This window comes from Sander lucioperca, chromosome 6 (assembly GCF_008315115.2).
Source record: "Sander lucioperca isolate FBNREF2018 chromosome 6, SLUC_FBN_1.2, whole genome shotgun sequence".
NCBI classification, from domain to species: Eukaryota; Metazoa; Chordata; class Actinopteri; order Perciformes; family Percidae; genus Sander; species Sander lucioperca.
Window position 1 is genome coordinate 40,632,262 of NC_050178.1, and position 24,974 is coordinate 40,657,235.

At 42.0% G+C, this 24,974-nt stretch overlaps 1 protein-coding gene across 4 annotated transcripts in view; it reads right to left on the reverse strand.

The window, feature by feature from the left end:
- The window catches only part of sema3fb (sema domain, immunoglobulin domain (Ig), short basic domain, secreted, (semaphorin) 3Fb), a 60,245-nt gene that overhangs the window by 32,592 nt on the left and 2,679 nt on the right, over nt 1-24,974 (reverse strand). The window lies entirely within an intron of this gene.

The window sequence follows — 24,974 nt, forward strand, 5'->3', positions numbered from 1 at the left end:
TTTGTCTCAATTTTCATGTAAACTCTTGTAACAGCAGACCGTTGTGATGGTGCAGAATAGGTTGAACAAGAGGCAATGAAGAATCAAATGACCAAAACGTAAGTCACACATGCCATTGCTGTCTCTTCTTTTAAATCTTATAAAGCTAATAATATTCACAGTTGGACGTTCTCTCTCCAAACAAATGAACACCTTTCTCCCTCAATCTAGCAAAAATGAATAAAGGTGGAGATCCAACTGAGGAGGATGCGAAATGTGGAGAACTAGTAGGGAAGGAGATCCTCCCATGAGAGTCTAGATTAATCGCACACATCTGCACAAACAAGGCTCTGTTTTAACTGACATGTGTTTTATTAACAGTCTCCAGCTCAGCAGTGACACATCTTGCCTTAGTTCCCATCCCATCCCACATGTCAATCCGTCTTCACCCTCTACATACAGACTGTTGTTGTGAATTAAATTTTTCAGTCACAGGAGACTCTACTGAAAAGTTACTGGTGGCTGCCTCCATTTTAAGCAATCTGATTTTAAATGGCAAAAAATGCCCTGACCTGGGCTTTGACAAAACCTGCTTTTTGAAAGCGCATGGTCAGATTCTGCAGCCTCGGCCAGGAGACATGAAAAGGTCAGAGGTCGCTGGGCAGCAGCGGCAGCGCTGTATGTTCTGGTTTAATCTGGGATTAGCTCAGGGTCAGTGTTATCTCTTCTCAGCCTGGGTTGAATCAGGAAACAGGGATTGCCTTAGGTAAAGTGGCAATACTGGATGGCCTGTCCAGAATCGCAATGAGCCTGTGTTCAACAGGGGTAAAGGGAAGAGAAAGTGTATGTTGAGCATGACTCACTGGGCTCAGGGTTGCAACCTCTCTGCCATCACTCTAACACTTCCCAGCCCTGAGTTCCAGCTCAGTGGAGATCCACATGTGAATTACTACACCCCGTGAACCAATGAATCACTGGTATATGGTATCTGTCCAGCCACAGTTACAGTATGCGCATACCTTCTGGTTTCCTGAGTACATTAAGCATGGTAAATCCATTTTAATGCTGATTTGGTGCAGAAGCCAGAGGAGGCAGCAGGCAAGCATGCATTCAAGTGTTTATAACAGAAGAACAAAAGAATAGCACTGCAAAATTAGCAGAAGAACTATGAGGGAGCAGCCACAAAGATGAAACATAAAGCCCTGACTGAAAGAGCTCTGTTACTTTTAGCCTTCCTTATTGTAACCTTGCATTTCTCAGCATCATGTCAGACTATAATCCCCACATAGTGGACACACTCAGGGGCAGAGACACACCGCCTCTGGTTCTGCTGTCTGGTTCCAGAGGAAGTGCGCAGCTGGAAGGAACACTCAGCTATGAGTCCAGAACAGCCTTGTTGTAATGAAGATGGATCTCTCTCTCTCAGTATCCTTCTCTCTGTAAAATGTTAAAGCTCGTGAAAATGGACAGGTCTTAAACTCTATGGGAATGTGGGAAGAAAATTCAAATACTGAAACCCTGCTATGCTGTACCAAACACAGAACTAGACTAGACATAGGAGAAAGACTGAAATATTGTTTAAGGAGAGTAGCCTATTAGAGTTGAATAAATCCACTTCTCACAGCTCTTAATAACACAAATTCAGCCTCTAAGTTTAGTTGTATCCAAACTTATGAAAGCTGTTATCAAATTTCAGCAACAAAGTGATGAATCTGTCTTTTTTGTAGGAGTCTGCTCAGGGCTTTCCATGGAATAATATATACTTTTCATCATGAATGACACTCTTTCATCTTTGTGATATACCTGGTATGACAGAGAATATCGTATGTTAATGTCAACAGCCAGACACAACAAATTGCATCAAAAGACCAAAGATCAAAAAGCCAGGCTTAAGAGGTTTTAAATTTTCTTTTTTGTTATTAATTCAACGTCGACCTTATTTCCACAATGTGCTCCTACAAAGTTATATCTGCATCCTCTGCCATCCAAATAGTTTCCTTACAAATAAGGTTTGATTCGTAACAATAGAGCAACATATTCTCGTAAAAACAGTGGATTTAAAAAAAATCTTTCTTGGCAGCTTGAATCCACCAGTGACAAAACTATGTCAGGCAGCGCTGAAAACTGTCTCAATGCGACAATATATTTCTGTGTCTCTCAGGTGCATCCTGACAGGCCAGTGGGAGATTTACAATTGAAAAGACACAGGATATAGCAACCTAATGTATGTGACACCAGTGGCCCACTATCATGCCCTGTAGTAATGAATGCCTTATTTGTTGGAGCAGTGTGGGGTCACAGTGTGGGAGGCCAGTTGTTCTAGCCCCTTCCTGAGAATGACAGGAAGGCCGGACAGATTGTGACAGCAGCCATTGTGGCTCTGCTCCAGGTCTCTTCCTCCCACCAGGCTCCCACCGCTCCTTCAGTCCTGTGTAAGTGCATGTGGTGCTACCTCAGCACTTTTCTTCCTGTTCCTTGGGGGGTAAAGAAGAAGTTGTGTGTCTGTCCATGGAATTCTTTACCATTTTATTTGCCATGTAGAGTTTCTCTGGTCTGGCATCATTCATACTCTACAAGAGGCAGATGATGTTGACGGAAGCAGGAGGCTCACGGGACATCCCTCTTGTTCATCCCTTCTTTGAACAGAGGCAGGCGATCAGTTGAGTTCCGATGTGTCCCTGATTCCCAGGCTTTGGGGACAGGAAGTGGGATTAGAAGACAAATCCCATTTTTCCACGCGTATGTCAGCAGCGTCATTGCATTTTGTCTCATCAATTACTTTCTCTGTTCAAAGGGCGCTCATCTGAAATTAAGGCGATTAGCCTTTAATAAACAGCTTTGTGTTTCGGCTGTCGCTGCCTCGCTGGGTCTGTCAGCCAGGAGAAGCCCTAAATGGTCTGCATCTCTAACACAACACTACTTCCAGGACAGACTGTCTCCCTCCGTCTATGACTCCAGCCTCCAGCGTGGCCGTTTGGAACAGCTATAAACACATTTGATTTCCGACACATCGTGCAAACTAGCTCTGTTGAGACATAATCCTTCCCTCACCGCTTCTGAACCAGCACGGTTCTGCAGCCGAGACCCGTTCAGAGGTTACAACAAAGTGAAGAGCAAAAGTCACTGATTCCATCTCTCTGCTGTAAGCCTGCTGTTCGTAAACCACGGTCGTTTTAAAGGGCCTTCCAAGGCTCTGCACGCTTATCCTCTTTGAGAGTAAGAACGAGATAATAGGCTCCCTTAAGACATGAGGAATCAATCTGCTGGTAGAGGTTGTCATCACTTGATCAATTTATGTTTCTGGGTCTTTTTCGTGCTTCTATTATGGTTGATATAAAAACGTTAAAAGTATAATCCAGAGTATTACCTGCCTGTTGTTCACAACCCTAACCATAATTTGTGACAATAGTTTTTGAAAAAGTCCATTTCATTTCCTCTATTCAACAAAGTCATTTGCACGATATAAGTGCATTACATCAGCCGGATTTTTTGGGCATTCATCATTTAAATTCAGTCTTCACTTCAAGAGTTATTCCAAGTGTTATCTGTGTTAAGACTGTTATTTTGGCAGACCACTCTCTATGTCCATGTAAGGTTGCGTTAAGGAGATAGTGGGGGAAGTGTGTGTGTGTGGGGGGGGGGGGGTATTTGCAGGGTCAGTGAGTTTACCAAGCCGATTTAGCTTTCCCAGTTTGTCACTGGTAATCTCCCTGCAGCTAACAGGGTGATACAATCAGCCCGATAACTGCGGGAGATGGATAGAGAGAGAAGCAGACAGAGTGGGTGAGAGAGAGATGTGTGTGTGGAACTCATCCCTCGGTCTCTCTCACACACACGTACAGATAATATGCATAGCATGCACACGCGTAAGCTAAGCACCTCGCACACAACAAGTGTGACTCGTGATTGTTTGGACAGGCGGCAGCTGGAGATGCAATGTAACAGTGAAGTAATGGATACAAGTTGAAAGTGTCCAGTTCCTCTACACATGCAAAATCAGCAAGCAAACTAAGCAGAAATGAGGTAAATCCTGATGGAAGGTACAGAAAGCAAGAAGCGTGTGAAAGGCTCGTATTGGTTCGTCTGTGGTGGAATACGGAGGTGTTTGCTTTGGCAATGTTGACCAAAACCTCAGCCCTCGGAGAGAAAGAAAAAGACACAAAGCCAAAGCATCCTCGTTCTCTTCCTTTAAACCCCCTCAGTACGGCCTCTTTAAACCCCACCATAAACACTTCATTGCTTCCCCAACACAGGCAATATGCTTTCTAAATCAGGGGAGGCTTCTCCTGTTTTCTCACATTCTCAGTCAAACAGAACTAATCCGAATACAGTAGGTGGGACCTTTAAACACATTAAGAGGAAATGTGCTTGTCAAAATGTATTTAATTGACTTGAGGTGCAAGCAGATTAAACAGAAATGTGTACTAACTTTTTGGAGTGAAATGCCACTCCACAGGTTGCCTTCGCTGAGCTCTAACTACAGGACTATACATCTTCTTTTCAACAATGTGTATATATTACAGGAATCAAATGGCTAAGAATAACACACTCCAAAATGTGATTTACTCATTCTTAAATGCACAAAAACAGCACAGTGGTTGCGTCTCAGTTCAATAAACTGTAGCTGTAATGGCGGACTGAAAAAGCATTATCCTAGCAGTGTTATATCTAGCCGGGTGCAAATACGCTAGAGGAACAAAGATCGATTTTCCCTGTTTCTCCTTTCAGCTGTGCTCTGTCCTGCTCTTGGAGCTGAAGTACTACTGTGATTGAAAGTCATTCTCTCAGTTCGACCTCCCTCTGGTACAGCAAAATCTGAAGAGACAAAACAAACCCTCGTTCTCACTTGTCACTTGATTGCCCTGCAGCTCTTCTACGGGCTGAAATTGGCAAAGTGACCTTGATGAGCGAAACATCAACTGTCAATCATTGATTACCAGGACTTTTTACACATTCACTTAGGGGCTCCTCTTTCAAGTTTGATCAATATCAGCCAAAATGTAGTCAGAGAGTAACACAGAGGAGTGGCTATTAAGGGAGCACTAAGCCTCAGGGAAGATTTTAAATGGGCAGCCTATGCATGAGGATGGGATAAGGGAGGGGTCTCAGTACACAACCCATTAAATTGCACCAAATACATTTTTAAAATAAAGACACACACTTGATGTGTTTCCTGCATCTATCTTGCTGTCGCCAGCCAATGCAGGGATACAACAGACCAGCGTGTAAGGATAATGTTGGTCATGCATGATGACCGCCAACAAGTGGCCATTGTCCACTCTCTTGGGTGCGTCTCTGTTAAGAGTGCATCCTACATTTTCTATTCATTATGAGCACTAAACAAATTGTCAGAGCCATTATGAGAGGTCAGCAGTGCCCTACCTGTTATGAAAGCTTGTCACTACCACAGATTGCACCAGGGGAAGAGCTTGATAAAGGAACTGTATACATAGTAAAGGATCATGCATTTATTGCAACCATTTATTATTTCTGTAGTTTGGCCATTCTTTTTATAGGTTAAGATATCATAATAATAAATCATCATAAAAAAATAAAAAGAAACAGCTTTTAAGTATCTTTTGTCATTCAGTTTTCTTTTCAATAAGCTAAATCATTTTTTCACAGGAAAGAACCCCTGAGGCCACAGTACAAAGAAAAGAGCCAAGCCTTACATGTACTGCATTCCACAGAAAAGCAGAATCCATAAATGAGAATTAAAGTAAACCATGTCAAGGTGAGAAACATAATGGCTGCTCTGGCAATCTGAAATGTGTCATTTGAAAAGGTTGATGCCCTGTCTCATCATTCCTGGATAGCACATTCGACATGGAATCAACCGTTAATCCGGAGAAAATCCTGCTGGGTTTTTCTTCCAGGATGGCCTCACTACAGGCTGGTGGGAAGCGGCTAAAGGAATTGCTTGGCTGCGTTGCCGCTAAGCCACAACTATAAGCATCCTGCTCTGGCAGCGTTTGTGGCCACAGCTCTGCACTCCCCATAATGACTCATTGATCTGAGCTTCTCAATCCCTGCCTGCCTTATCTCAGCTAATGGGGCGGCATCATGGTCTGTCACAGGCTGCAATCTCTCCGGGAGACTGAGTGCACTTAGAGGTCAGCGCTCCCGCTTTCCAGTAGTGTTGCACTACAACCAGGTGGAAAAAAAACCTGTATGAATCTTTTTTGAACACTTGCCTTTCACATTTGACGGATCCACACTCCCTCTAACAACCATTCTGTTGTTTTTTTTGGAGTGGTATGATATACTATCCCTCTAAGACTTCCTTTTATCATTCCAATAACAAATTCACACTTCACACATCCATAATTCTTCTGGGTGTATAGCCTTGCTTTGACCCCAAACATTTGAAGTTTACAAAGGGAGTCCTCTACAAAAACCCATGAAAGGCTCCCAAATCCACAGTCATTTATAACCTTTGAGGCTGGCATGACAGCAGAACACAGTAAGTGGGAGTGGAGGAGAGGGTAGACGGGAGGAGAATGAAAAGTCTTAAAAAGAACCTCAAAAGGGTTCCCTGTACTACATGTCCCTGTCTGCGTTCCATATTGGCCCGTGTGACTGAGATTACAGGTAGAACGTATTTTAGTCACAGAACCATAGCTACAAACACTGTAGACTATATGATGGGTGTGTTTCACTCAAGTTGTTAAATGCCACCCAAATAACCATTTGGTTCATTCTTCTATTTTCAATATGATATTCCTTGAGGGTCACTGCACTGAAAAAACACTTTAAATCCTGTGGTGCATCTACCATGTGTGCAGAAAATCTTAATTTAATCAAATTTCTCTATAGCCATCCACTGGTCACAATATTAATCCCATATGACCCGAGGGCAGCACTGGGTCTACATAAAGAAAACAGATCACATCTCTTCCACAACTCCTCATCTTTGTCCCCCCATCCTCATCCCTCTTCCTCGTTAACTCAGAGGAAAGCTGTCTCTCTCGACTCAGTCGTGCCTGCGGTGACATCCACACATGGCAGCAGACATAAAGACAGCTTGACAGCTGTGGAAATATACTGAGCTTTGGCAAAAATCAAAACTCGGCCTCCCTGCAAGATTTTAATGACTAGTCCTTCTTCCCCCCCACTTGGGTTTAAATCTGCAACAGCAAAGTACACCTGACAGCCCTGACATTGACTGACAGGCAGGATATCCTACTCTGTGACCCTGCAGCCCTCCTCTTGAGCAGTTCTGGCAGCAAGTAATGAGCTACGGGAGAGGTCGGAAGTATAGATTGCAAAGTGGCTAAAATACAGCTTTTGTTCAGAGTGAATTCCTAGATGGTAAAGACAAGAAACAAGCGGGGAGGACGCATCCCAGAAAAAGTTTTTTTCAGTGAGAGAAAAGTGTAACTGAGATAATTGCAGTTATCTCTACTTTATCCCAGTTTGAGGCAAAGTTGTGCTTTGGACGGACCTTGAGGGCTCATCTTTGGAGCTAAGTCCTTAGTGGGTGTTTAGACCAATAATAGCATGGTGTTAAAAAAACACACAAGGGTCTGTGTTGGTGAGGGCGTGTTACTACAGGTTTGGAAAAGAATAAATATGTTTTTTAAGTTTTTGTGTATTTTGTGTGTGTGTGTGTGTGTGTGTGTGTGTGTGTGTGGTTGTACTGCTGCCTGTCTTGGCCAGGACACTCTTGGAAAAGAGATTTTTAATCTCAATGAGTCTTTTCCTGGTTAAAAAAAGGTAAAAAAAAAATATATATATATATATATATATAAAAGTGCTGTCAGTTAAACACGTTATTAATCAATTTTTTTATCGCGAGATTAACGTTTTTTTTGGCCTAGCAAACTTTGTAGTTTTTTTCACATGCTGTTGCAACAACTAGTAACGTTAGAAAAACTACAACACCACACCGGATCTAGCTAGACCGGAAACACAACAACAGGCACGCACTTGTTTGGGCTTGCGAGCCGGCCAAAGAGTAGTACATACCTGCAAACTAGTCGCTTTTCGGCGAAAATCGCCATTTTGAATGGGAAAATGTAATCCACGTGAATCGTGTAGATCCAAAGAGTTTTTATTTTTGGCGGGGGGGGGGATCTGAGACCTGGTGCTAATACGGCACCGGTGCCTTAACGACCGTTATCTACCGGACCGAATAGCAACGCAGATTTTGGTGCCTTATTTAGGTGCTACTTAAATGCCTGCGCTTCTCTCTGATGCTCCGAAAACGGACGTTAGAGGGAACTGAAACATCGCCGCACGGGACGCTACTCAACACTACACTTAGCAGCAGCTAACGTTAACCTACCGTTAGCTAGCAGCTGGAGTAAACACGGTTAAAATGCTGACAGCTAAACGGTGTAGAGTGTGACTGTATTTCACTGTAGAGGATTCTAACACCTGACTGTAGCTGCCGTTGTCTGAAAAACACAGACTCAGCCTCGTATTTTTGAACATACAGAACAGACAAATACAATTGAACAAGGTGCTCGTTTTTATATATATATATATATATATATATATATATATATAAATCTTTCGGTTCAGGTACCGTTTTAAAAGTATCGTATCATGTTGATAAGAGCATTAAAATGAGAAAAAATAATGGGACAAAAAGAAATCAAGGGACTTTAGAATAGAGAAAAATGTGTGATTAATTGTGAGTTAACTATGACATTAATGCGATTAATCGCGATTAAATATTTTAATCGTTTGACAGCACTAATATATATATATATAAATATATATATATATATATATATATATATATATATATATATATATATATATATATATATACAATGTATATATATGATCCTCGAGGAAGTTGACTTTGAGTGATAGATCCATGAGTTTAAAGGCTTATTAGTCGCCAAACCACGGCACAGTGGTTTATATTACTAGAAGAATCTCTGTGGGAAGTTATCCACCACTGTGGCGTTGATATTATCCTGCTTCTTAGCTATCATGAGGTTAATGGTAGAATATTCCAGGAATGTGTGCTTGTACGTATTTAACATGCCAACGCAGTGTGTAGCTGGATGATGGTGCAATGTGTTCCGGCAAAGGTGAGCTGGGTTCAACTTTTCTGGTGGACGACCCTGCACCTCTACTGTATCATGCTTTAATTATATTCCTCAAACTGTTTTTGCATTCTTTCATTCACTTTTTGATACAAGCGATGGTGGGCCTTGTTTCATTACCGAATATCATCGCTGTTGGGCAGAAACCTCGTATCTCCATATTTCGTTGTTTTCATTTTTTTCATAAATCAATGCTATTGGTCACCCTTCATGTCTGTCTGTAGGTTTTACAAGTATTTAAACAGTGATGAGGCAATTTCGTCTGAGGTAAATAGCTCAATAAAATGTTTTCAAATTAGCCTTTTTTTATCATTTACTGAAAAACAACAGTTTTGCACATACAAGGTTTTCACCCGACAGCGACGATATAAGAATATTATGCTGTTTCATGCATTGTGAAAGAGAATGGTGATGGCTACAGCTACCTTACAAACACATCTAAATCCAGCTTTAGGCTCTATTAAGTACCAAATATCCAGCAAACCTCACTGTGAAGGGAACTGCCTTGTTCTCACACTGGGTTTTCTGGCCCTGCAGCACTCGGCAATTAACCCTCAATTTGGTATGAAACCCATCGTGGGTCAAGTCCTTCTTGTCCCAAAAGACAACACTGATAGATGTTTTACACTTTGCCAAACAGAACAAAACTCAGCTCCAATATGTAAGCAGTTAATATGGCATGTTATCATTGGCCCCATTGATGCATAGCTTTCACATCATTTCCCATCATTTTGAATAAAACATGCTTAAAGTAAGATTGTAGCGGTGACAGTGTTTAAGTGACTTCATCATTTCATTTCATTATCAATTTGCTAAAAATGTCTCCATCTCTGACATTTTCCAAAAAAGTCCATCATCTCTTAACAGTAGATCTACACTCCCGAAAATCAACAGCACTTTCAGCTAAGCTTTATCTCACTCTAATTTACATCTTGATAAGGTGCCTCTCAGTTACTGCTATGTCAGAATATGTTAATCTGATTTGGACAGGAAACACACCTAAAGCTTGTGTTTGGCTGCGCACCCCAGAAGCCCAACCTCACTTTCTCTCACTCTCTCTCTCTCTGCATCAACACTGCAGGCAATCCACAGCTGTGAACAAGACAGAGCCTCTCGCGATCCTCCTGGCCCCTGCCCTGCCCACATGATGTTTCTGAAAAACATTTTAATTGACACAGCAATTAAGTGAGACAAGTCAAAACAGAGCTCTTCTGGAACCTCTGTGTGAGGAGAGCGTAATCTGCTTCCCCAGGCAAGTTTATCTTGAGAACGTTGACTATTCCTCAGAGAAGTATAGCTTGTATCTCAGCCAGAGAGAGTTCACTGCAAAGAAAATATTTGGCAATAATGTCTGATTATCTGCTTTATAATCACCACTGGGAACAGTGGGAGAATAATTGGTGTGCATCACCACTGGGTCATGCCAGACTATTTTAGCCCGTTTACTACCAATTATGTATGTGTTAGATAAGTGACAACCTTTTTTTCCCCCCAAAACACAACAGATTATTAGATTTTCCTTTTTTTAGATCATCATTTTGTCTACTTCCAAGCAGCTTTTCATTCATTTCTGTATGAAAATATATTTAGCACAGTCTTGAGACTTGCTGAAAAAAAATGACAGTTAAGATAACGCTCAGTTTTATTTTTATAAATCCTCCAACTTCTGGACAAAATATATGCAAACAGACTTTGAGATGTGAATCTCACAGATTCTTGCGGTAAAAAGGTTGCTATTCAGAAGTAAGTTCCTAACTCTCAACTGCCAACTAAATCAATTAACTCTCTAACCACACTGATGTTGGTAAATGTCTGACAGGTACAGCATGACAAACACATTATAAATTCTGCATTATAGTTTGGCCTATGGTCAGCAGTAAAGTGGTTGGATGAATGGATGGTTTGGCAGCAATATAATGTGGTTGAGCTGTTCTGCACCGTAAAAAGCAAAGAGCTGAGAACACTCTTTTTTGTATTATTATGCAGACAATGAATTAAAAATACATTTCTACATGCTGTGCCAATTATTACTCTACATCATAAGATAATACATAAAGCTTTGATAGCAGTTTTTCAAAGTAGTTTTTCTGACATGAAGAAGAGAGAAGTCATAAATATCTGCTCACTCCAGAGCCCAGTGAGGTTAACAATGATGCATTGCCGGCAAGGACTCGTTTTTCAGATGATATTTATCACAATCAACCTCAAGACCTTTTTATGTCCTAACAAGCATTTGAAGGATGAAGTCTGAACCGAGGCTGCAGCTTCAAGTTCCACTGAAATGGAGCATTTAATAGTAGCATTTCCCTTCATAACATTCATCTCTTGCCAATCCTAATGTCTGATTAAATGAATTGTGTGCCACATTAGAGAGAATAAAAACCTAATGGTATACTGGCATAGTGTTGTATCTGTCATCTCCTGTGGAAATAGAATTTAATCAGATGGGATTGCTATATAGGAGATTTTTCACCTTACGTGAGACACACAAACCACTGACAAAAGAATGATAATGTCCGCAGGCTTATCAACACACACTGAATATCACATGAAAGCAGCAATCACAATAAATTAAAAGGAGAATTAAAAAGGAGAGGAAACTCTTTGACAGGTAAACTATCAGGTGTGTCAGTGATTGTCCTGGGTCATGACAGCTCTTTTCAGAGCTTCCCCTTCTGGTTAATGCATGAAAGTGAATTTTCTTGACATCTCAAGAGACAACCATTGCCAAGCAGCGGAAGCATGTTGCTAAGAGAGAGAACTGAGGACGTGTTAATCTAGGAAAGATGAACAGGCAGAGGTGGGCCCCAGCTGCGAGAAGAGTCATCATTGCTGCATCTATCAGCGATTCTGGTGTCTGCGAGTTATTTTAGAACTTGACACAACTTGGATCTTGAAGTGGTTTTCTTCCTGCCATGTTTTGACAAGGTAAAACTCAAACAGCACATCATTTAAAAAACCCACGGTTTATGCTCCCTTGTTGATTTAATTTCAGTGGGCTTTCTTGTGCTTTTGCTCCAGCAAGAAGACACTCCTGTTTTTCCTTCCAACCATGCATATCATGATAAATGGAATAAAGTTACGTCTGAGTTATGGTAGTTTTTTATGCAGTGTTCGTCCCCATCTTGAAACAAAACGTCTTGCTGGTGAGAGGCCATGGAGAGGTATAGGACAACTTGCACCAGAGTAGCATATTGTTCCTGTGTAAAAGCTGACGACAGGCAGCAAGATTATTCACTGTCACATGCAACATGTGTCCGAATTTTAAACTGTAAGCACCTGCCATGTCCCTACAAGCAAAACAGACACTCCAGCAGTAATTCTTATTTCGAATGCAATACTTTATTTCGGAAACTAATCGTTGCTCAAAAACAGCTCAAAAGTCATGTCGGAAAATTCACTTGATTTATTTCCACATGCTCCAGCGCAGCCAACGAGGCCTAAGGTGCCTTGGAGATTAACTCACAAACACAAACACATGACTGAGCTTTACCGTGGGCTCGCAGCCTCAACAGACTCACAGAAGAATCAACTCCACAGTGCATTCCATCCCCACAGCGTGTCATTAAAAGGGCTGCATCTCACCTAACCATCATTTATCTCTCCGCCGCTAATTAGTTACGATCAATTACCTTTCCTCAATGCTGCTTCCACGTTTAAGAAAACAGGACGAGCTGCTCATTTATTACTGCTCTTTTGCCAGTCTTTTAAATATTCCCTCAGGTTGGTTTCACTAGCTAGGGCCTTTTTTCTGCAGGGAGGCCTCCATTAAAAAGCCATCGTTCACCACTGGGTCCAACATGTGACAAAGGTGGGCACTGGGACCCCCGGGAACCCCCTGGAACCCCAGTCTCGTCGTGCACTATGACGGGAAAAGGGAAGTTTAACTGGCTTAATTACAGGCTTTAAAAATAGTAAACACTCGTCACAGTTGAGCTGCATACTGAGCTCCGTCTGACAAAGTTATGAGCAGAAAAAGGGAAACACTGCAAAGGTGGTTGATGATATCAGTCGTTACCTGACGTGAAGAGGATTGAAGGCGGCAGGAATATAACCACAATGGTGACAAATGTATGGATGGTGCCTGATTACTCAGTTCAGCTGCCTGATGGCTGCTGAACTCCAGTTTGACAGAATATGGACGCGTCTAACAGTGTACAATTACTGACAGGACTTTTTACCCTGGAAAAAAAACTTCTTCTACACTTTCTGCAACTCCATTCCTCAGCGAGCACCCTTGCTGCCTGTCTTCTATTTCCAAAAGGGATGATAAAACATAAGCATGTCAAAACTGGGAAGGTGGGAGAGGGGGTAAAACCTGATCCACACTGCAGCCCATGAGAGAGACTTTGGACTGATTCAGAGCTTGGAGGGAAAGAAGTAGGAGTGAAATCCTAGCCTGCGCTCTGCCTGCTTCTCTTCCTCTGTCCCATTTTCTCTATCCCACCCTCCCTCTCTCAGAGCAGTTCATCTTGGACTCTTGGCCCGTTTGTCTTCTCACAGAAAGGAAATGCAAAGTAGACTGCTCTGAAACTCTGGGAAACGCCACAGGACGTCCCTGGGGGGAAATTAAATACCTCCACCAAGATCCACACAGTAAAGTGGCAATAAAGTGTTCATTAACCCTCTATTGAAGGCCTAAGCAAAACAAGCAACTGAGTTAATAAGTCAAACAGGGACTTAGCGCACATAGTAACACCACCCGTTCTCATCTTAAGATTTACAAAACAATGAGAGGATTCGCAGAGCTCAAGAGCATGTACATCCCGCTTAGACAAGCAGGGAGATCAGAGAATCACAGACGGGGGGTGAGTGATTGAACAAAGTGAGCAACATTGGGGCATTACCAAATAGTTTCACAAACATTACCCCTAATACTTGTAATCCTTGTGCTTTCATATTGCAACACATCACCCACTACTGGTTTGGCAGCATGCCAGGCTGGAGAGGAGGATGTAAATAATCCCCTCTGCTCCTCTTGACTTTCATTTTCCCTCCATCCGAGGACCTCATTTTTCCCCTCCATTCTAAACCGTTGTCCTCCCTTTGCAGCTCCACAGTGGTACTCCTTGGACCTGGACTGAGAAATCTATAGGCAGCACAGAGAAAGGCCAGCGGGATGCTGTGGGCCGCATTCATTGACAAAAAAGGCCTGATGCCAGTTTGACGCCCACGCCTAGGTCTCCCGGAATGTGAACGGACTTCTGTGAACAAGAGGCAAACCTACACAAACACCCCTGCAGCTATAGGACCTTCACAGGGGGAAGAGTGTGTGGGCGATGCCAAACAACAACAACAACAAGGGGAATTGCAAGCCAGGGTTCCTCTTTTTCACTCCTTCACCAATCAAGAGGAGGCACCGCCGCAGGAGGGGGCCTGAAAGGATGGGTCGTTGACAAAAAACGCCTTTGGGGGGGTTCACCGCTGGCCCCGGCCTGGCCTGAATGCATGTAAATGAGAGTCCATCCTCACACATTGCAATTAACACCTACTCCACCAACAGGCAGGAGGCAGCAATAGGGAAATCTCCAAATCAACATTTCAAAGCCACGCCACTACAAAGGCATCAAAGTGCATGCATTGTAATATGCCTGAGTGCTCTTATGGGCTAAACTCTTCAGTGTGTCTTCCAAACAGCATTATTTCCCCTTACAAAAATGGAATAGTATATGACCTCATCATTGACCAGATGAGAAGGTGAGAAAAAGGGACAAACATGCTGAAAGGATTGGAGGATTGAGTGAAATGCTGACTGCAATTTACTCTTAACATGTTTCAGTGAACGCTAAGATAAATGATCAGTATAGCATCCAGTTGCTGTGTTTAACAAACCATTGTTGGTCTGATATACCGAGTAGAAAAGGTCAAAATGATGCACTGGGTCTGCATTTTATAGATTTAAAGCCAAGTCTGGCTCCGATCAGTCTCCGTTTCACCTTTTGATCTGATACATAACCCAACCTAATCAATGCCGCAAACGGCACAGGTTAACTACTGATTTGTATAATACTGACACATCATACATGCAGAACATGCTGGAGATGCATGGCTTCTATTCTTGCATCCTTTTTTTTTTTTAAACATACTCTGCTGTTTTAATTCTTACTTAATACACATCATCAAATTGCATCACCATGATTGGCATGCTTACATAACTTTGGTAATCAGTATTTTTAACCTTTGTTAACATTATCATAAAACAAAGATTAAGTGCCAGAGAACTCGAAATAACTTATTAGCTATTTTATTGATTTGATTCCCTAAAAAAATTTTTAATACTGCAGCTGATCCAAACATATGCTTCTTTCTTTTTAAACCCTTCAGCTGGAGTTTACATGTTACATAGTACCATATTGTATATATTACATGTATAATTATAAACACCAAATCATCCCATTCCACCAAGATGACTGAATAATAACACTTCTTATTTCAAGTGAAGAAAACGTTCAATTGTTGGAAACTGGAAACAAACCCATTGTGACTACTTCAGGTTTGCAGGGGCTAATGTAAAGTCCATGAATATATGCAATATTTCAAAGTGCAGAACAAACTGATTGTCCTGGACCACATTTAGCTGGACTTGCTAAATGCATTGCCATCACTATCATTTGTGTGTGACCTGTAAATTAACACAATATTATTTGCTGCCTTAGTCTGAGGTTAAGCTACAGTTCACTAACTCAGTCATGGTGTATTTACTGTAGACCTCAAAGAAGAGAGGGCACATTAGTGGGCCTGCCTCTGATGCAGCGAAACACATCTGAAACTCAATCCCCCACTGACAGATGGTGAGAAATGATGTTGAGGTTGTAGATCAGAGGGGGGGTAGTGGCCTTGACCTCTGTAGTCAGGGTTATGCCCCCCTCCCACCCCAAACACACGCTGTGTAAGAAAAAAGTGTGATGCGTGATAATGAATGAATAAAATCAGACCTAACAACAGAATAAGACAGTATTTTCAACTAGCACAGATATGATTCAGATAAACAAGGGTGATGTGAGGTACTTCTTGAGGAGATGACTTCTAAGCCTACAACTGCAGAAAGGGAGTGACTTTGCTGTTCATATCAGAGTGCTAACCATTCGGGAGCCGGAAGGAAGAAACAAGAGTGAACAAGTGATGACTTGGCTTTTTGTAGCAAAGAGCGAACCATGCGCCTTCTTGTACCTTAACACAGAGCAGGGAGTGGGCGGTATGTTGTCTAGGGCTGGAGCCACAGGCCTGGAAGTACGGAGTGCAGATCCCTTCAAAGGCTGGTATGCCAGCACTGGGCTTTGAATATGATACGAGCAAAGTACGTTCAGCCAGTGGAGCGAGTGGAGGGAGGGAGGTGATACTGGGAGAATCTGCAGGGGTGGAGGACCAGGCAGTTTGCCTTGTTCTGGATGAGTTGTACAGGGGCTGAATGGAGTACTTTGACAGGATGGCTATGAAGGACCTGCTGAAGCCCTGACAGGAACAGAAATGACTAAAACTTGAATAACATCTGCATTTTCATGCACTAAATATTAAGTGCATTTCCTTGTCTGCTGATCTAAGACAACATAATTTCTCTGTGAGTAGCTAAATAGTGGACAATGGCAGTCAAGTCACCCCTGTGTCCAGCACTTCCGAGTATAGGGGCTCAATTGAGAGTCGTTTACCTATGTGGCCACTGAATTCCTTTTTCCCTTTTATATTCTTCCCTCTACCGACTCCTTCACTTCTTTTCTGCTAGTTCACTATGTTTTTCTTAAGTAACACTTTTAGGAAATAAATCACAGTAGATCATATTCTAAAGTGTAAACCCGCAGGTTTGAGCTGGATCCACGAACGCATCTAATCCGCCTGGACCATTATTCTACCTGACACCTTAATCTGCCACAAGAGAAACACTAGCGCTAAGAATATACAGTGTTCAGCCCCAGCGGCGGAACAGAGACAAAGCCAGTCTGAGTTCTCAACCTGTTTATCCAGTCTCCACTAATGCCCTGTTTTCACAGGTGAGAAAAGAAACAAAATCCCACAGGAAGTCTTAATTATGCCACCTAGAAAAAGGACCAACCTTGAAGCTTGGCAGGTGTACTAGATACCAAGTCAACAGTTTGTTAACAGTTTGCTGTACAATGGGTTATAACAAAAGACGGTGAATGACAGTTTTCTCCACATCACTGAAAAGATTCATAAAGTTTAATCACACCTGACAAGGCTCCCATGATGCAACTGGCATGGTCTCCAGCTACCATAGTGAGAGCAAAACCTTGCCCTGGCAGTTTTTTTGTGATTACAGGGAATAACTTTTCCTATTCCTTCGTTTGGCCATGTGGAATCATTTACAGCTCCAATATGTTTGCCTACATTCTGCATAGGCATAAAATACATACATGTTCTAATTCTGTAGTTTTGGCCAATTAAAGTAAAGCTGGAAAAAAGTACAATTGTAGTTACATTAAAAAAAAAAAAAAAAAAACATATGGAAGGAGATGCTGCACTGGTGGGGAGAAAGTGATTCACAGTATCTGGACAATTTGGTTGGTATTTTCTAGTCTGGTGTGGAGAGTTTTTCTTTTTTTTTTTTGAAGGGGGGCAGTAACATATGCAACAACATGCCCGTGAAAGACAAGACGGACAGACAACACTAGGTCTTCAGTCTTTTCAAAAGACAACCTTGGTTTCACTGGAGGCGAGGCACTGACAGAGACCGTAACCTGACTCAGGAGGCTGTTCCACAGGTGAAACCCTGACCAAAGAGAGAACACCATGCTCACAACGCAACATATCCCTCTTTCTGCAGATGCTAAAAGAGAGCAGTGCTTTCATGCTAGGAATCCCAAACACCCTGGGCCCCGTGCATTTACTGCCGTTCCCATGCCAGAGGAAGAGAAATGAGTAGGAGAGGGAAGACAGACAGAACTGCAGCAGGAAACCGAGCGTTCAAAGATGAGTTAGACTATATTTAGTCGGCACTCTGTCACCTTCAGAGTCCCATGCCCACAATAATCCCCTGGAGATGTATAAGAGCCTTATTACCTGCTTACACTTCTGCACCTGCACACATACAATATATCCAGCACCCATTGGGCAGATTTTGGGGAATCAAGAGACAAGCACTAATACTGTTTCCTCTTTTATCAAACATTAGGACCACCCAAACTGCTGCGATACACTTTACAACCTTGCGACCATATGGCATAAGAATCAAGTAGAGCAAGGTGCCAAGTGGCTATATTCTATAACACTCAAGTACAATGACTCGATTCATCGGCCGTCATAAAGAAAGGATTGTGTGCATTTAACAACCTTGGGAAGGAGAGATATTCCATCAGCGCTGGGTGGGAGGCGCAGACAGCGCTAATGGTTGGCTGACACAGCTATGAGATGAAACTGTGACCGTGATTTTATTTGCAGAGGGAAGCTAGCACCATCAGAGACGTACACGAAATTACTGGTGGATTCAGGTTCAATGTGCTGAAAGGTGCTAACATACTCATCTTTTTTTGTGGAATATAACACGTCTGTCCCACACATACACCTGACATGGAGAGGGGTGAGAAAAGCAGCAGTGCTGCCTTCTATAGGACTGACAGATTTAATAGTTTAGGTTAACTGCAGAGCTTTATGGAGACAAATTTGTGCCATATTAAAATGCAATCATGCATTGCACACACAACATTACTTTAAACTATCTTGTGTAAAACATTCCAACTGCAGAATTGTGTCAAAACCGTTTGAAGCTCACACTGAAATACAAATACATTTATAGAATTTCACTGATATCACGCTTTAAATGTGACCAATCACCAAAGTGCACTGATGGGTTTTTTTCCTCAGCTGTTACTATCATCTTCATTGCATTCCAATGCAAACAATGTACCAATTGGTCCGGAAAGAAAATGCAATCTTGGTCCTATCAGTCATCCACCAAATAGGAGACATAGTTTATGTAACAGGAGCTCACAGGCAGATAGATAATCGATCCCTCATTCCTGTCCTGTCAACCTGAAACTATTGGACACAGTCGTTTAACGATTACCTCTGACTAGATGATCATCCATGCCCCGAGTTTGGACGAGGACTACAGCTGGTCAGCAATCACATTTAATTTTTTCCCAATTGTTGCATGACTTTGATTGAAAAGCAATGATGATGAACCATGAAAGTTCGAGATATACAGCTATATGCTCAGACTTTAGCTTTGTCAAGGAAACATATATTAATTTCAGACATGAATTTAGGATTTAATCCCTGAACTACTAAACAAGTAAAGGTATCTGTGCCATGCATTTTATTTTTATTGTTCCACAGTGATGTATGGATTTACATGTAAATGTAACACAAATTCCACTCCAAAGGTTAGAGAGCTCACACATTAGGCAGAAGGGATGGCAATTCTTAAGTTATGTGTACCACAGTGAAGGATTACCACTGTTTCTTGAACACTGGGTTCAGACTAGACTCCACACTACAGTCTCCTTTTCCTTCAACACACACTTCTTCTCTACACCCACTCAATCACATTTCAAATATTTTACACAGTTAAGGATGGCTTCAAGCCAACCAGTACCTAACAATAAAGTGACACTCTCGACAGCTGGATCACAGCAGAGTGTAAGTTTTGCCGGACCAAGCTGCGTTTGCACTTAAACCACCGTCACCACCCTGCCGACCGTGTTCAATGGTTAACCACGGTGCTACAAATGACTGCTGTGGGCCTGCTGAGGGAGAAGAGAGTTTTACACTAAATATAACCTAGCTTAGCTGCTGTGGAGAGAAGCTGAGGTCTGGGACATGGCCAAAGTAATAGTGGTTGTCAATGCTTTGTCAGTCATTACTTTGCTGCTGTGGGGATATATGAAATAAGACCTCACAAACGGTAAATAGAGATCACAGCAGTGGTGCCAGACTACTGGGGCAGTGGTTTTGATGGCTTCTGTCTGTGGTTCGACAATACTGCGATATTACAGTTAGGGCGAACGTGTGCCAATATGCTTGAGGTATCCTGCAAATTAGATTGCGGCTAAACAGGAAGTTATTAGTGATGATCACCTTGAGCAAATATACAAGTCACATTGCATTTACCTCATAAAGCAGTAAAAAGGGGCCTGGATGCAAATTTCCCATAGAAACCACATTATAGTTGTTCATTCAAACAGTCAATGTTAAGTAAACACTCTGTTCCAGCTTTTTGACAATCAGGTCAGCACTGATACACAGCGTAAAATAATTCTGACCACTAATGTGTACCTCTGGAGTGCAAAGAAGAAAGTGACCACTGGACTGTATTGTGTGAACAACAGTAATAACAGTTTAAACATTTACTAGTACAAGTGACAGGACGGCAGTAATTGGGCAAACCCAGAGATGAACAAGCAAACTGTTGACTGACAAAACAGCTACCTCACTGTATGAATACACTCCTAAACTGCTTTTTAGCTCACATTGTCAGATTTAATCCTCATCTGTTATTCATGGCCATTAAATGGCAAAAAAACATAACTACTGCATAACCAGGGCCGAAATGAGAATGCTTGGCATTTAACCCCAAAGGGGAGTTTCTTACCCTCTATGCTGCCACCCACACACACAAACGAACTCAGCCACACCACCCCCCCAAGCCACCCACACACACACACACACACACACACACACACACACACACACACACACACACACACACACACACACCCGATATAGACTAAAGACTTTGCTGAGGAGTAAAAATAGGAGCCTGCTGTTAGCCCTTCACAGGAGGGCGTGCAGATGATAAATATCTGGAATAATGACGAACCAGAGCTGCTTCCTTTTACTGCCACCTGCCCTGGCAGCGGTGAGCTTGTGTATTGTGGCAAAGTTAACCCCCATTTTGGTGTTGTCTGTGTGGATTTGGCCTTGTATGTACTCAGTAGGAGGAGGGGGGAGAATGGTGTAATCGTTATGATGTTATGGTATTTAAAGAACTTTTCCTTTGTGCTGACGTACCATAATTCCATTGCTGCAGTTGTCAAAGCAGCCGTTGAGAAAAGGTGAGATGTTACTGTTATTCTCACATGGTCTTTGTGACGCAAGTCATGGCTCCTCCCTCAGCTGTAGATTATGTCATGGCATGGCTTTTCAAAGTGAAAATTTACTATCGTAGGGATTCTTGGCCCTGTGCCTCTGTTTATTCTGAACCAATGTTTACCTGCTGTCTGTTTATCTGAGCAGACTGAGAAAAGCCCTTGTTTAAAGATCTCTAGAATGTCACTAAAGGCTTTTAGTTGCCAGTTACCCCTTCCATGTAAACAATTGCATATAAAGCATGGATTTACTTTGACTTTGTATGGACTGTAGTAAAATGATGTTTTGGGAGTGAATGAAGTTGTGGCAGTCCAGATGAGGCAGAGGCTCATGTGTGGTATACACATAGACAGTATATAAGAGTGGACCAACAGATCCCGTTGCTCTGGACGGAGGCCAGTGAAGTATATTAGAAGCACTTTTCCGGTGAGCGCTGAGCGTTACTGCGCAGCCTCCAACTGAGATAGACGACGTAAATGTGACGTGAGCAACCTGTCTGAAAGTTGGAAGTCTTCTGGTAGCTGTGCCAAGAGAAATCTCAATCATTCCCAATCTAGCAGAGACGGAGAGCGTAGGTATATGTAAGGAGATAACATGGACACAGGCTAATTATTGATCACTAAAATGCTAGTTAACATTAGTAATTAAAATTAAACAGCTAATGTAAGTCGAAACTGCCTGCGAGCTTCTCCTGTACTATACGGTAATTCCTCTACTATGCGACAGTAAGTCGAGAGGTACAAGGTAATGGAGCCTTTTATACATTGTCGTGTTTGGACAAATAGAGTCTTTAAACGCTTCAGATGTAAAGTTATTCACTGTCAAAGTGACAACAAAATGAATGGCAGTCAATGGAATGCTAATGTCGGGTGATCGTTTTGTAGCATCAAAATGGCGCCATAGGAGGTTCGAGCTCTGAAGCGAAGCTTACCCCCTTGGGTATATCTCCCTCAAAAGTGGTTTGTCCATTCAAAATTGTGGTGTTTCCTGTACCTCACAGTGTAATACAAAAGCAAGAATAAAAGAAACTGCACGTATAAATCAGTCAACATCTTAATGGATTTACGTTACAAAGGCACTTGCATGACTTAGGAGTCTCAGGGAGAGGCAATGCTCTCACCCAATCCTTTCACATGTAAATTCAGTATTCCACTTCAGTGATGGACAGCTTTAAAAATGGGCTGATTTGGTGGCAATTTGAACAGCTTCACCATACATCTCCACCCCTGTACACAAAGAAAAATCAAGGTCACTACTTGGCTCTAGAGAAAGTACAGAACTGATTACAGTTTCAAATGCATCAGATTGTGTTTATTTCACTGACAAAATGAGTGGTTTCATAACAAAATGCTGCCTCTTTGTAAAAAAAAAAAAAAGAATGCAACTGCAACTGCAACGACTAGTCTATTAGTCAATTAGTCAACGACAGAAAAGTATTTTGATGATCGATTAACCACTTGAGTAATTTTACAGGCAAACTTGCCAAACATAAGCTGGCTCTAGCTTCTCAAATGCAACGATTTTGCTTTTTTATTGTCATACATGACAATAAACTGAATGATTTGGGGTTTTGGACTTATGGGGGGACTTATGTGGGATGTAATAACAGACCTATCTCACTGTTTTCTGACTTCTCATAGGCAAAAACAGTTAATCAATTAATCAAAAGGAATAACTGATAGATTACTCAGTAATAAAAATAATCAATAGTTGCAGCCCTACATTAAACACACTAATCTAAATGACAGTATTCTTACATGTCATGCCATGAGTCACTTTGGGTGAGTCTTACCTCAAACTAGCAGAGGCTCAGCAGTTCCTGGTCAACTACTGGATATGATTCCTCTCTTGGGGGTTTCTGGCGAAAACGGTCTTGTGTCAACTAATGTCTACTGATTATCTACGGAGGACTTTCTTTGCTCCCTTCCTCATTCTACAAAACACTCAGTTCTCATCTGACGTTGATTACATTTATTTGCTGTTTGAACTGAGGCAGACATCTTTCTTTTTGCTAACTCAGCTTACTAGCACAGAAAATGTGATAAGCCTGAACAAAGTCTACTTCCAAGGTTTATCCCTCAGACTCTACAAACTCTAATCTTATTGAAATGTGTATAAGTAGATGCATTTTTTTCACCTTATATCTTCTGAATAGTTTGAGAAATACAGACGGTGTTCTCCCTGTCATAAAAGCTGTGCGCACTACATGAAGCCAAAGCATAGCAATTAGGTCCCATGATTTACTCTACCTGCTTTAATAGGGAAGTGAAGGCCTCCCAGATGGAGGTCATGGTTCTGAACCTCGCTCCTCAGCTACCGAGTTAATCAGTTTGGAACCTGTGTGTAGTTCAACGCTGAGAGAAACATTCAGCTTTATAGCTGCAATTTAAGTTTTTCTTCACAGTGTGACACACTGCCATAATGATCAATAATAATACACAGGGGACTGATAATTAGCACATTCTTTTCCTCAGTCTCATAAAAAAAACTGCATTTTGTCCACATTTGTCGTCAAACTGTGTTCCATTAAAGTTGCTGCTCAGAGGCAAACTGCAATCCCAAACAGCTCAAGCAAAACTTAACACAACACGATGCATCAGGGGAAGCACAGGCTGCTTGCCAAGGTAAGGACTACATGGGCCTCTCAAAAAGCAATTAAGGGAGAGAGAGTCATAATATTGAACGGAGAGGGGGGTGCATTCCTTTGAGAGAGGCAGCGGCAGTAGACTGTGAAATTCATATTGACTGGAGAGGCAAACACACACAGGTAAGCAGGAGAGCCGAGCTCTTTCCACTTTGCTTGTCAGCCAAAGAACAGTGCCTGTAGTCCGCTGCTTTCAAATATATTTCTATTGAGTTCAGCCATCCAAAGATGCACCTACACAAAAGCAGCCAATGAGACTGCTCAAAGAATATCCTATAGCATAAAAAACAATTTACACAGTTCTCTAAAACAACCCAGCGTTCGTGTAAAGAACTGACTAAAATGATATTTGGAAAATGAAAAAAACAGCATCTGCTGAGCTCTGGATGTGTGTTCACTGATGTGGTAAATCCTACTTGATTAAAGCAGGAAAACGCCTTCAACAATGAACTGTGCCAGTCCACTTAATTAAGTCAACTTGTACTAGGGAGCGCTGGGAAATGGAAAGCAAAGCAAACAGGGGCGCTGCTGCTCGCTCCCTCAGCTTTTCTCTGGATGCTAATCAAAGGCTTGATCTCCGAGCAGGACAGGCCTCGGGGACGTCGCTCTGCTTGGCTGATCCTGGCAATTTGCTCTTGATAATACCCTCTCTCACTCTGCACCCCTCAAAAACCCGGCAACCCATCTCACCTAATCTGTACGGCCGCTGGAACGCACAAACACAGACCTCTAAAGTACTGCCTCACCAGGGAATAATCACATAATGGCCATGGAGTTATTACATGCTCCTTATTACCCCATCTCTCTTTTGTGGCTCCAATTTAGGGATTCCATAATGAAGATGATTGAAGATAAAGACGCTGCATTTGATTAACTAAAACAATAATCATGTATATTGTTTCAAAAGGAGTACGAACAAGACACACACACACACACACACACACACACACACACACACACACTATATCTTCAATATGTGCATATGCTCCGCCGTTGTTTGCGTTTTTAATTGTTTGTACAATATAAGCTAGTAGAAGCATCTGGTGGTTATTACAAAGCCTGGAGGTCTGAGGAAGGGGCAGCCCATAAGAATTGCATGATTTGTTTGTGGTTTGCTCTGCGGTGTAACATGAGAGTCTGGTGATGCTGTAAGTTCTTCCTCTGCAAAAAGCCAGAGCATTTATCAAAGCCACAATCCCTTCAATTACACAACTGTCAAGTCAAGTCATCAGTCATACGATGAGTAAACA